Source organism: Bombina bombina, chromosome 2 (genome assembly GCF_027579735.1).
Source record: "Bombina bombina isolate aBomBom1 chromosome 2, aBomBom1.pri, whole genome shotgun sequence".
Lineage (NCBI taxonomy): Eukaryota > Metazoa > Chordata > Amphibia > Anura > Bombinatoridae > Bombina > Bombina bombina.
The window spans coordinates 635,240,218-635,252,438 of record NC_069500.1 but is presented as its reverse complement, the minus strand read 5'-3'; the positions used below and the strand labels follow the sequence as shown (position 1 = coordinate 635,252,438).

Genomic DNA, 12,221 nt, shown 5'->3' with positions numbered 1-12,221 from the left:
TTAATATACAATTTTAAATATATGTATTTACTTATATTTGCCATGAGTCTATGTGTATTTCCCTTTTGCAGTCTAACAGTTTCAGTATGGGAATCATGTTTTAGGAAGTTTTTTTTTATATATATATATTTCTCCAACATTGGTGTGTCTGGTCCACGGCGTCATCCTTACTTGTGGGATATTCTCTTCCCCAACAGGAAATGGCAAAGAGTCCCAGCAAAGCTGGTCACATGATCCCTCCTAGGCTCCGCCCACCCCAGTCATTCTCTTTGCCGTTGCACAGGCAACATCTCCACGGAGATGGTTAAGAGTTTTTTGGTGTTTAAATGTAGTTTTTATTCTTCTATCAAGTGTTTGTTATTTTAAAATAGTGCTGGTATGTACTATTTACTCTGAAACAGAAAAGGATGAAGATTTCTGTTTGTAAGAGGAAGATGATTTTAGCAGACAGTAACTAAAATCGATTGCTGTTTCCACACAGGACTGTTGAGATGAAGTAACTTCAGTTGGGGGAAACAGTTAGCAGACCTTTCTGCTTAAGGCATGACTAGCCATATTTCTAACAAGACCATGTAATGCTGGAAGGCTGTCATTTCCCCTCATGGGGACCGGTAAGCCATTTTCTTAGTCAAATATAAAAGAATAAAGGGCTTAAAAAAGGGCTTAAAAACTGGTAGACATTTTTATGGGCTAAAACGATTGCTTTATTGGGGCATATTATGCAGATTGTAGCTTATAATTGGCATTATAATCTTGGGGAACGTTTAAAAAACGGCAGGCACTGTGTTGGACACCTTTTTTAGTCTGGGGGCCTTTCTAGTTATAGACTCAGCCTCATTTTCGCGCCATTACTGCGCAGTTGTTTTTGGAGAGCAAGGCCTGCAGATGCATGTGTGAGGATCTAAGAATCACTAAAAAAGCTTCTAGAAGGCGTCATTTGTTATCGTATTCCCCTCTGGGCTTGGTTGGGTCTCAGCAAAGCATATAGCTGGGACTGTATAGGGGTTAAATTTGAAAACGGCTCAGGTTCCGTTAATTTAAGGGTTAAAGCTCTGAAATTTGGTGTGCAATACTTTTAATGCTTTAAGACACTGTGGTGAAATTTTGGTGAATTTTGAACAATTCCTTCATACTTTTTCACATATTCAGTAATAAAGTGTTTTCAGTTTGAAATTTAAAGTGACAGTAACGGTTTTTTTTTTTTTTTTTTTTAAATATTTTTATTGAAAAGAGAAATAATGAACATAGTATATAAAGCAAATAAAACAACTTTCTTTCAATTTTCAGGACATGTTTTTTGTTTTTTCTTTGGTAATCAAGCTGTAGCTTAGCATCAAAGGATCAAAAAGTCTTTTCATGTCCATCAAGGCTCTATGGCCTTTCAATTATAATCGGTAGTAGTTAACAGAAAGGGGAGAACAAAATCTTGTAAGGAGTCATTTACTTCAGATCTCTCCCAAAACAGTATGGGTATCACCCCGGAGTGAAGAACAATAAAGATAAACATTGGTTCACATTATATCATGTCATGGTGCCACGGTTCGCCTTGTATGAGTATGTGGGCAAATGCCCCCGACCCCCGCTGGGTTGTTTGTGGTTTGGCGTCTGTATGTCTCTACCTAGATGAGTGGTGGTCTCTTACATTAGCTATCTCTAAATCCTCACCGATATTTACACTCTGAATAAGGGTATCACTGGTGGTTGCTCTTGCTTTCTTCCCACATCTGAAGCATAAGCTCATGTATGTCTGCTGTTCCCTGTTGGAGGTGATGATATCTTTCCAGTTGCAAGAGGGTGCCAACACATTGGCTCCACTCCGCCGCTGTGGGAACTATCCGTGATTTCCAGTGTTTTGAGTAACGGTTTTATTTTAAAACGTTTTTTGTGCTTTGTTGACAAGTTTAAGCCTGTTTAACATGTCTGTACCATCAGATAAGCTATGTTCTATATGTATGAAAGCCAATGTGTCTCCCCATTTAAATTTATGTGATAATTGTGCCATAGTGTCCAAACAAAGTAAGGACAGTAATGCCACAGATAATGATATTGCCCAAGATGATTCCTCAAATGAGGGGAGTAAACATGATACTACATCATCCCCTACTGTGTCTACACCAGTTATGCCCACACAGGAGGCCCCTAGTACATCTAGTGCGCCTATACTTATTACCATGCAACAATTAACGGCTGTAATGGATAACTCCATAGCAAATCTTTTATCCAAAATGCCTACTTATCAGAGAAAGCGCGATTGCTCTGTTTTAAACACTGAAGAGCAAGAGGACGCTGATGATAACTGTTCTGACATACCCTCACACCAATCTCAAGGGGCCATGAGGGAGGTTTTGTCTGATGGAGAAATCTCAGATTCAGGAAAAATTTCTCATCAAGCTGAACCTGATGTTGTGACATTTAAATTTAAATTAGAACATCTCCGCGCACTGCTTAAGGAGGTGTTATCTACTCTGGATGATTGTGACAATTTGGTCATTCCAGAGAAATTATGTAAGATGGACAAGTTCCTAGAGGTTCCGGTGCCCCCCGACGCTTTTCCTATACCCAAGCGGGTGGCGGACATAGTAAATAAAGAGTGGGAAAGGCCCGGCATACCTTTTGTTCCCCCCCCTATATTTAAGAAATTATTTCCTATAGTCGACCCCAGAAAGGACTTATGGCAGACAGTCCCCAAGGTCGAGGGGGCAGTTTCTACTCTAAACAAACGCACTACTATTCCTATCGAAGATAGTTGTGCTTTCAAAGATCCTATGGATAAGAAATTAGAGGGTTTGCTTAAAAAGATTTTTGTACAGCAAGGTTACCTTCTACAACCAATTTCATGCATTGTTCCTGTCACTACGGCAGCGTGTTTCTGGTTCGAGGAACTAGAAAAGTCGCTCAGTAAAGAATCTTCGTATGAGGAGGTTATGGACAGAGTTCAAGCACTTAAATTGGCTAACTCTTTTGTTTTAGATGCCGCTTTGCAATTAGCTAGATTAGCGGCGAAAAATTCAGGGTTTGCTATCGTGGCGCGCAGAGCGCTTTGGCTAAAGTCTTGGTCAGCGGATGTGTCTTCCAAGACAAAATTGCTTAACATTCCTTTCAAAGGTAAAACATTATTTGGACCTGATTTGAAAGAGATTATTTCAGACATCACTGGGGGAAAGGGCCACGCCCTCCCACAGGATAGGTCTTTTAAGGCTAAAAATAAGCCTAATTTTCGTCCCTTTCGCAGAAACGGACCAGCCTCTAATTCTGCATCCTCTAAGCAAGAGGGTAATACTTCACAACCCAAACCAGCCTGGAAACCAATGCAAGGCTGGAACAAGGGTAAGCAGGCCAAGAAGCCTACCACTGCTACCAAAACAGCATGAAGGGATAGCCCCCGATCCGGGACCGGATCTAGTGGGGGGCAGACTTTCTCTCTTTGCTCAGGCTTGGGCAAGAGATGTTCAGGATCCTTGGGTGCTAGAAATAGTTTCTCAAGGTTATCTCCTGGAATTCAAGGAACTACCCCCAAGGGGAAGGTTCCACAGGTCTCAATTATCTTCAAACCAAATAAAGAGACAGGCATTCTTACATTGTGTAGAAGACCTGTTAAAGATGGGAGTGATACATCCAGTTCCAATAAGAGAACAAGGAATGGGATTTTATTCCAATCTGTTCATAGTTCCCAAAAAAGAGGGAACATTCAGACCAATTTTGGATCTAAAGATCCTAAACAAATTTCTCAGGGTACCATCGTTCAAAATGGAAACTATTCGAACGATCCTACCTACTATCCAGGAAAATCAATTTATGACTACCGTGGATTTAAAGGATGCGTACCTACATATTCCTATCCACAAGGAACATCATCAGTTCCTAAGGTTCGCTTTTCTGGACAAGCATTACCAGTTTGTGGCACTTCCATTCGGATTAGCCACTGCTCCAAGGATTTTCACAAAGGTACTAGGGTCCCTTCTAGCAGTTCTAAGACCAAGGGGCATTGCAGTAGTACCTTACTTGGACGACATCCTGATTCAAGCGTCGTCCCTGTCAAAGGCAAAGGCTCATACGGACATCGTCCTAGCCTTTCTCAGATCTCACGGATGGAAGGTGAACAAAGAAAAAAGTTCTCTGTCCCCGTCAACAAGAGTTCCCTTCTTGGGAACAATAATAGATTCCTTAGAAATGAGGATTTTTCTGACAGAGGTCAGAAAATCAAAACTTCTAAGCTCTTGTCAAGTACTTCATTCTGTTCCTCGTCCTTCCATAGCGCAGTGCATGGAAGTAATAGGATTGATGGTTGCAACAATGGACATAGTTCCTTTTGCACGAATTCATCTAAGACCATTACAACTGTGCATGCTCAGACAGTGGAATGGGGATTATACAGACTTGTCTCCGACGATTCAAGTAGATCAAAAGACCAGAGATTCACTCCGTTGGTGTCTGACCCTGGACAATCTGTCACAGGGAATGAGCTTCCGCAGACCAGAGTGGGTCATTGTCACGACCGACGCCAGCCTAGTGGGCTGGGGCGCGGTCTGGGAATCCCTGAAAGCTCAGGGTCTTCTCCCGATAAACATTCTGGAACTGAGAGCGATATTCAATGCTCTCAGAGCTTGGCCTCAACTAGCAAAGGCCAAATTCATAAGGTTTTAGTCAGACAACATGACGACCGTTGCATATATCAATCATCAGGGGGGAACAAGGAGTTCCCTGGCGATGAAAGAAGTGACCAAGATAATTCAATGGGCGGATGATCACTCCTGCCACTTGTCTGCGATCCACATCCCAGGAGTGGAAAATTGGGAAGCGGATTTTCTGAGTCGTCAGACATTCCATCCGGGGGAGTGGGAACTCCATCCGGAAATCTTTGCCCAAATAACTAAATTATGGGGCATTCCAGACATGGATCTGATGGCGTCTCGTCAGAACTTCAAGGTTCCTTGCTACGGGTCCAGATCCAGGGATCCCAAGGCGACTCTAGTAGATGCACTAGTAGCACCTTGGACCTTCAACCTAGCTTATGTATTGCCACCGTTTCCTCTCATCCCCAGGCTGGTAGCCAGGATCAATCAGGAGAGGGCCTCGGTGATCTTGATAGCTCCTGCGTGGCCACGCAGGACTTGGTATGCAGACCTGGTGAATATGTCATCGGCTCCACCATGGAAGCTACCTTTGAGACAGGACCTTCTTGTTCAGGGTCCATTCGAACATCCGAATCTGGTTTCCCTCCAACTGACGGCTTGGAGATTGAACGCTTGATTTTATCAAAGCGTGGGTTTTCAGATTCTGTAATAGATACTCTGATTCAGGCTAGAAAGCCTGTAACTAGAAAAATTTACCATAAAATATGGAAAAAATATATCTGTTGGTGTGAATCTAAAGGATTCCCATGGAACAAGATAAGAATTCCTAAGATTCTATCCTTTCTACAAGAAGGTTTGGAGAAAGGATTATCTGCAAGTTCTCTAAAGGGACAGATCTCTGCTTTATCTGTTTTACTTCACAAAAGACTGGCAGCCGTGCCAGATGTTCAAGCATTTGTTCAGGCTCTGGTTAGAATCAAGCCTGTTTACAGACCTTTGACTCCTCCCTGGAGTCTAAATCTAGTTCTTTCAGTTCTTCAAGGGGTTCCGTTTGAACCCTTACATTCCGTAGATATTAAGTTACTATCTTGGAAAGTTTTGTTTTTGGTTGCAATTTCTTCTGCTAGAAGAGTTTCAGAGTTATCTGCTCTGCAGTGTTCTCCGCCCTATCTGGTGTTCCATGCAGATAAGGTGGTTTTGCTTAATAAGCCTGGTTTTCTTCCGAAAGTTGTTTCCAACAAAAATATTAACCAGGAGATAGTTGTACCTTCTTTGTGTCCGAATCCAGTTTCAAAGAAGGAACGTTTGTTACACAATTTGGACGTAGTCCGTGCTCTAAAATTCTATTTAGAGGCTACAAAAGATTTCAGACAAACATCTTCTTTGTTTGTTGTCTATTCTGGTAAAAGGAGAGGTCAAAAAGCGACTTCTACCTCTCTTTCCTTTTGGCTTAAAAGCATCATCCGATTGGCTTATGAGACTGCCGGACGGCAGCCTCCTGAAAGAATCACAGCTCACTCCACTAGGGCTGTGGCTTCCACATGGGCCTTCAAGAACGAGGCTTCTGTTGACCAGATCTGTAAGGCAGCGACTTGGTCTTCACTGCACAATTTTGCCAAATTTTACAAATTTGATACTTTTGCTTCTTCGGAGGCTATTTTTGGGAGAAAGGTTTTGCAAGCCGTGGTGCCTTCCATTTAGGTGACCTGATTTGCTCCCTCCCTTCATCCGTGTCCTAAAGCTTTGGTATTGGTTCCCACAAGTAAGGATGACGCTGTGGACCGGACACACCAATGTTGGAGAAAACAGAATTTATGCTTACCTGATAAATTACTTTCTCCAACGGTGTGTCCGGTCCACGGCCCGCCCTGGTTTTTTAATCAGGTCTGATGAATTATTTTCTCTAACTACAGTCACCACGGTATCATATGGTTTCTCCTATATATATATTTCCTCCTGTCCGTCGGTCGAATGACTGGGGTTGGCGGAGCCTAGGAGGGATCATGTGACCAGCTTTGCTGGGACTCTTTGCCATTTCCTGTTGGGGAAGAGAATATCCCACAAGTAAGGATGACGCCGTGGACCGGACACACCGTTGGAGAAAGTAATTTATCAGGTAAGCATAAATTCTGTTTTTCTTACCTGGGGTTCAGTCTTTTTTTTAATTCGATTTGTTTTTCCTTAATTTTGCGGGCAAATCTAGGCTCACAAGGGCGCAAAATGCTGTTATTTATTGTGTAATTTTTGTCGCAAATTTTTTTTTGTCGCAAATTTGCGTCTATACTGTCGCAAGTTTCATCATTACCTGTGTCTTTATAGATGTTAGGTTGTTTGGCGCAAAGTCGCGCTTGTTATGACACGAGTTACGTCATTTCCGGATGTTAGTTGGCGGTAAATTTTTTTTCCACTTCCCTTTGCGTCGTGCGTCATACTTGGCCCAAATATTTTTTGGTTATATTACCCCACTTCTTTTATGCTCCTTGCTCTCTTTATATTCTAGAGGGCTATGTTGTTTGCTTTTCTGCCTATTTAGCATATGCATTTTTTCCCATTCCTGAAACTGCTATATGAGAAAATTGGATATTTTGTTTAAATATTATTTTTTCTTTTACATTTTGCAAGATGTCTCAGTATGATCCTGTCTCAAAAGCTACTGCAGAAACCATGCTGCCTGAACACAGTTCTACCAAAGCTAAGTGTATCTGTTGTAAGCAAGCTTGAGTCTCTAAGTCTCCCTACATTAAACCCAGAGGACACCCATATTTTAACAACCCCAGTAACTGTAGAAGAAACTCGAAAAGTCATTCAATCTATGAAATTGGGGAAAGCTCCAGGACCAGATGGTTTTACGGCTAGAATTTACAAAGCTTTCCACCATCTTTTAGCTCCCATTCTCTGTAGACTATGTCAGGAGATAATGACTAAGGGCTCCTTCAATGCAGAATTCCTAGAGGCTATAGTAGTCACAATTTTAAAACCAGGTAAATCCCCAGACCATTGCAGTAATTATCGCCCAATCTCACTACTTAACATCGATACCAAAATCTACGCCAAACTTTTAGCTAACAGACTCTCGAAGATTATCCCTTCATTAATAGCAAATTACTAGGTTGGTTTTATTCCTCATAGGGAAGGCCCTGATGCAATAAGGCGTATACTTGATCTTCTAAATTTGTCGTCTCAGGGGGGGATCCCCCTCCTGGCCCTGTCGCTAGATGCTGAAAAAGCGTTCGACAGGGTCAGTTGGGAATACCTTTGGGAGACTATGAGAGCTTTCCGAATTCCCAACACTTTTATTTTAGCAGTTAAGGCCCTCTATACATCCCCCTCAGCCAGAGTACGGGGAGTTGGATTTCAATCTTCCTCTTTTTCCATATCCAACGGCACCAGACAAGGATGTCCTCTGTCGCCTCTCTTGTTTGCCTTGGCTATTGAACCCTTGGCCCAAAGTATCAGAACTGACCCACATACTAAAGGCCTCTCCATAGGTTCTCACACACATAAAATTTCCTTATATGCAGATGATATTACCCTTTTTTTTAACTTCGCCCAAAGAGTCCTTACCTTCAATTTTCAGGATCCCTAAGAAATTTAGTGATCTCAGCTTCTATAAACTTAATATTTCGAAGACAGAGGCCCTTCCTATACACATACCTTCCTACGACCTTAACCTTTTACAGTGAAAATATCAGTTTCACTGGAACACCTCCTCCCTCAAAATTCTGGGAATATCCCTTAGCCCAGATCCAGCTACCACGGTAGCACTAAACCACACAGATAGACTCTTTGAGTTTAGGAAATTGCTTGAGACTTGGGAATTCCTAGAAATCTCTTGGACAGGACGTATTGCTGCGGCCAAATGTCCTTCCTCCCTAAGATATCATATCCCGATCCATTCCGTACAATGTCCCAAGACCCATCTTAAATAGATTACAGAGCCTAGTTACCACCTATGTATGGAAAGATAAGAGACCCAGAACATCGGGGCAAACTCTTGAGAGGCCAATTGCACAAGGTGGTCTAGCCTTACCAAACCTTATTTCCTATTACAATGCTGCTAGACTATCACACTTATTGGGATGGAACAACTTGGATAGACACACGGGATGGCTCATAGTAGAATCCTCACTGTTACCTCCCGATATAACCCTTCCAGACCTCCTTTGGATTCCTGTCCATCATAGACAATCCCTGACTAGTATACACCCAATTTTCAAACATGCCTTCCAGTTCTGGGAATAAGACATAATCCTACCATATCTCCTCTTCCGTCACCTGCGCTCACTATTGCTGGAGCACTATTCTGTCTACCTGACTCGCACCCCGAAACATGGCGTAATCGACAGATACTACTAGTGACAGACTTTTTTTGATAACGACACGTGGCTCTCTCACCCTAATTTATGTACAAAATTCCGAATTCCCCCAAGTCTCAGTTTTGAGACATATCGATGGAGCACACGATTACACACTTGGGGTTACCCCAAAAATTCACTTAGACCATTGTCTCCCTGGGAAAATATATGGAAACAAGCCTGCAACATCACACACCCCCTCTCCCTCCATTACAACCTCCTTATTAACTCACACCTCCCATACAAAATTCCACAACACTTGGATTTCACCGCTGACATCGATATTTGGCACTCTAGGATCATGGTAACCAAAAAATTATTGCACAGTACCACTTTGTGGGAACTACACTATAAAATCCTGGTCCGTTGGCACCTTGTTCCGACCACATTACATAAGATCTACAACACACACTCACCCGATTGCTGGAGAAAATGTGGACTTATAGGTACAGCAGGGCACATTTGGTGGTCCTGTCCAATCATCCAACCACTTTGGGAGGAAGTTTATGCCCTCCTACACTCTCTTGGAATCACCTTACGGTTTATTCCAGAAGTATCTCTGCTTCATATGAAGATGTCCGACCTTAACCCCTCGAATGAAGTCCTCGCAATCTACATCCTCATGGTCACGAAGTTGGCCATTGCAAGAGGTTGGAAGAAGGAGAAACCACCACCCTTCGCTCAAATATTATCTATTGTTCAGTATATCGGACAAATGGAACAATACTCATACGAAAATCTACGAAATCTGGTCCCCATGGCTTTCTGAATTCCCGAGTGGGGAAATAAACCCTACTACTAACCCCCCATTTAGACTTCTCCACTACTACTATCACTTCATACTTCCCCAACTTTACTCTATCCTACATTGCCTGTCCCCCCCCCCCCCTTTTTTTTTCTCCTCCTTCTTTTTTTTTTTCCTCCCCCTTCTTTTGGATCAAAAAACGCCTACACTCCTATGTTGACTCTACGGGTCTATCACCAATGCCTTTCATATGACAAATATAACTACTCATGACTGTTTCATACACTATACCCCCTCTAAAAAAAAAAAAAAAAGAGACTTCTTAGATTTATCCTTTAGACCACTATCTTAACCTCGTAAAATCGGACTGACACGGAATTTTGATGCCAATTTGATATGAGCACATCTTTCACTTATTGCAATATTATCTGTATCTCGTTTAAGTCTACCATATTCGTTATGTGGTCTTGTTTTGTTGTATTTATATATGTCTCAATAAAAAACTTGATTAAAAAAAAAAAAAAAAAAAAGGACTTGCTGCAGTTATGTCTTCTACACTTTCTGATGTGTTATCTGCCTTTCCTATACTTCAAGGCAAACGTAAAAGGAAGGACAACTATGTGGTCAATGAAGTTTCTGATGCTATGGTGGCAATCTCGGACGTACCCTCCCAGGGATCTGAGATGGTGGGTATGGAGGTTCTATCGGAAGGTGAAATTTCAGACTCAGGGAGTTCCTTACCTTTGACTGATTCAGAAGTTGTTTCTTTCAGGTTTAAACTAGAACACCTCCGCCTGTTACTCAGGGAGGTTTTAGTGACTTTGGACGACTGTGATTCTACGGTAGTGGTCGTTCCTAAGAAATCAAGTAAGTTAGACAGATACTTTCGAAGTTCCTTCTTACTCAGATGTTTTTCTAGTTCCCCAGCGAACTTTGGAGATTATGTCTAAGGAATGGGAGAGACCAGGTATTCCCTTCTCTCCTCCTATTTTCAAGAAAATGTTCCCTATAGCCGACGCTGTCAGGGAAACTTGGCGAATGGTTCCTAAGGTGGACGGGGCTATTTCCACCTTGGCCAAACGAACTACTATTCCTATTGAGGATAGTTGTGCCTTCATGGACCCCATGGATAAGAAGTTGGATGGTCTACTGAAAAAGATCTATGTTCACCAGGGTGTGCTATTGCAACCAGCTGCGTGCATTGCTACGGTCACCAGTGCGGCAGCTTATTGGTTTGATGCTCTTGCGGAATCTCTTAAGACTTCTTTAGAGGAAATTCAGGATCAGATTAAAGCTCTGAAATTAGCAAACTCTTTCATAACAGATGCTTCTCTGCAAATTACTAAATTGGCAGCTAAAAGTTCAGGGTTTTCTATCCTAGCCCGCAGGGCCTTATGGTTGAAGCCTTGGTCTGCAGATGTATCATCCAAATCTAAGCTCCTGGCAATTCCTTACAAGGGAAAGACCTTGTCTGGGCCTGGATTGAAGGAAATTATTTCTGACATCACGGGAGGCAAGGGTCATCTCCTTTCTCAAGATAAAAGAAACAAGCAGAAAGGACGACAGAGTAATTTTCGTTCCTTTCGAAATTTCAAGGGAAATTCCTTCTCTTCTTCCTCTAAACAGGAAGGAAACTATTCGCAATCCAAGTCAACTTAGAGACCCAACCACTCTTGGAACAAAGGTAAACAATCCAAGAAACCTGCTGCTGATTCCAAGTCCGGGACTGGATCTGGTTGGGGGCAGACTTTCCTTCTTCATTCAGGCTTGGGTGCGGGATGTTCAGGATCCCTGGGCTATAGAGATAGTATCTCAGGGATACAAACTGGAGTTCAGAAATTATCCTCCCCGAGGAAGATTTCTTCTTTCAGAATTATCTGCAGACCAGATAAAAAGAGAGGCGTTCTTATATTGTGTAAGAGACCTCTCCTCCATGGGAGTAATTTGTCCCATTCCTGTACAGGAACACGGGCAGGGTTTTTATTCAAATCTGTTTGTAGTTCCCAAAAAGGAGGGAACTTTCAGACCTATCCTAGACCTCAAGAGTCTAAACAAGTTTCTCAGAGTTCCATCATTCAAGATGGAAACTATTTGTTCCATTCTTCCATTGATCCAGGAGGGTCAATTTATGACGACAGTGGATTTAAAAGACGCATATCTTCATGTTCCTATCCACAGAGATCATCACAAGTTTCTAAGGTTTGCCTTTCTGGATGAACACTTTCAGTTTGTGGCTCTTCCTTTTGGTCTGGCCACGGCACCCAGAATTTTCACAAAGGTTCTGGGGTCTCTGCTGGCGGTTCTAAGACCGTGGGGCATTGCGGTAGCGCTGTATCTGGACGATATTCTTATCCAGGTGTCATCTTGTCAACAAGCAAGGTCCCATACCGACATTGTGCTATTCTTCCTGAGAACTCACGGGTGAAAGGTAAATCTGGAAAAGAGTTCTTTAATCCCGAAAACAAGGGTGACCTTCTTGGGAACTCTAATTGATTCTATATCCATGAGAATTTTTCTGACAGAGGTCAGAAAATCAAAGATCCTGGT

At 42.3% G+C, this 12,221-nt stretch overlaps 1 protein-coding gene across 1 annotated transcript in view; it reads left to right on the top strand.

The window, feature by feature from the left end:
* The window catches only part of MPDZ (multiple PDZ domain crumbs cell polarity complex component), a 754,223-nt gene that overhangs the window by 202,126 nt on the left and 539,876 nt on the right, over positions 1-12,221 (top strand). The gene's annotated exons all lie outside the window — the stretch shown is intronic.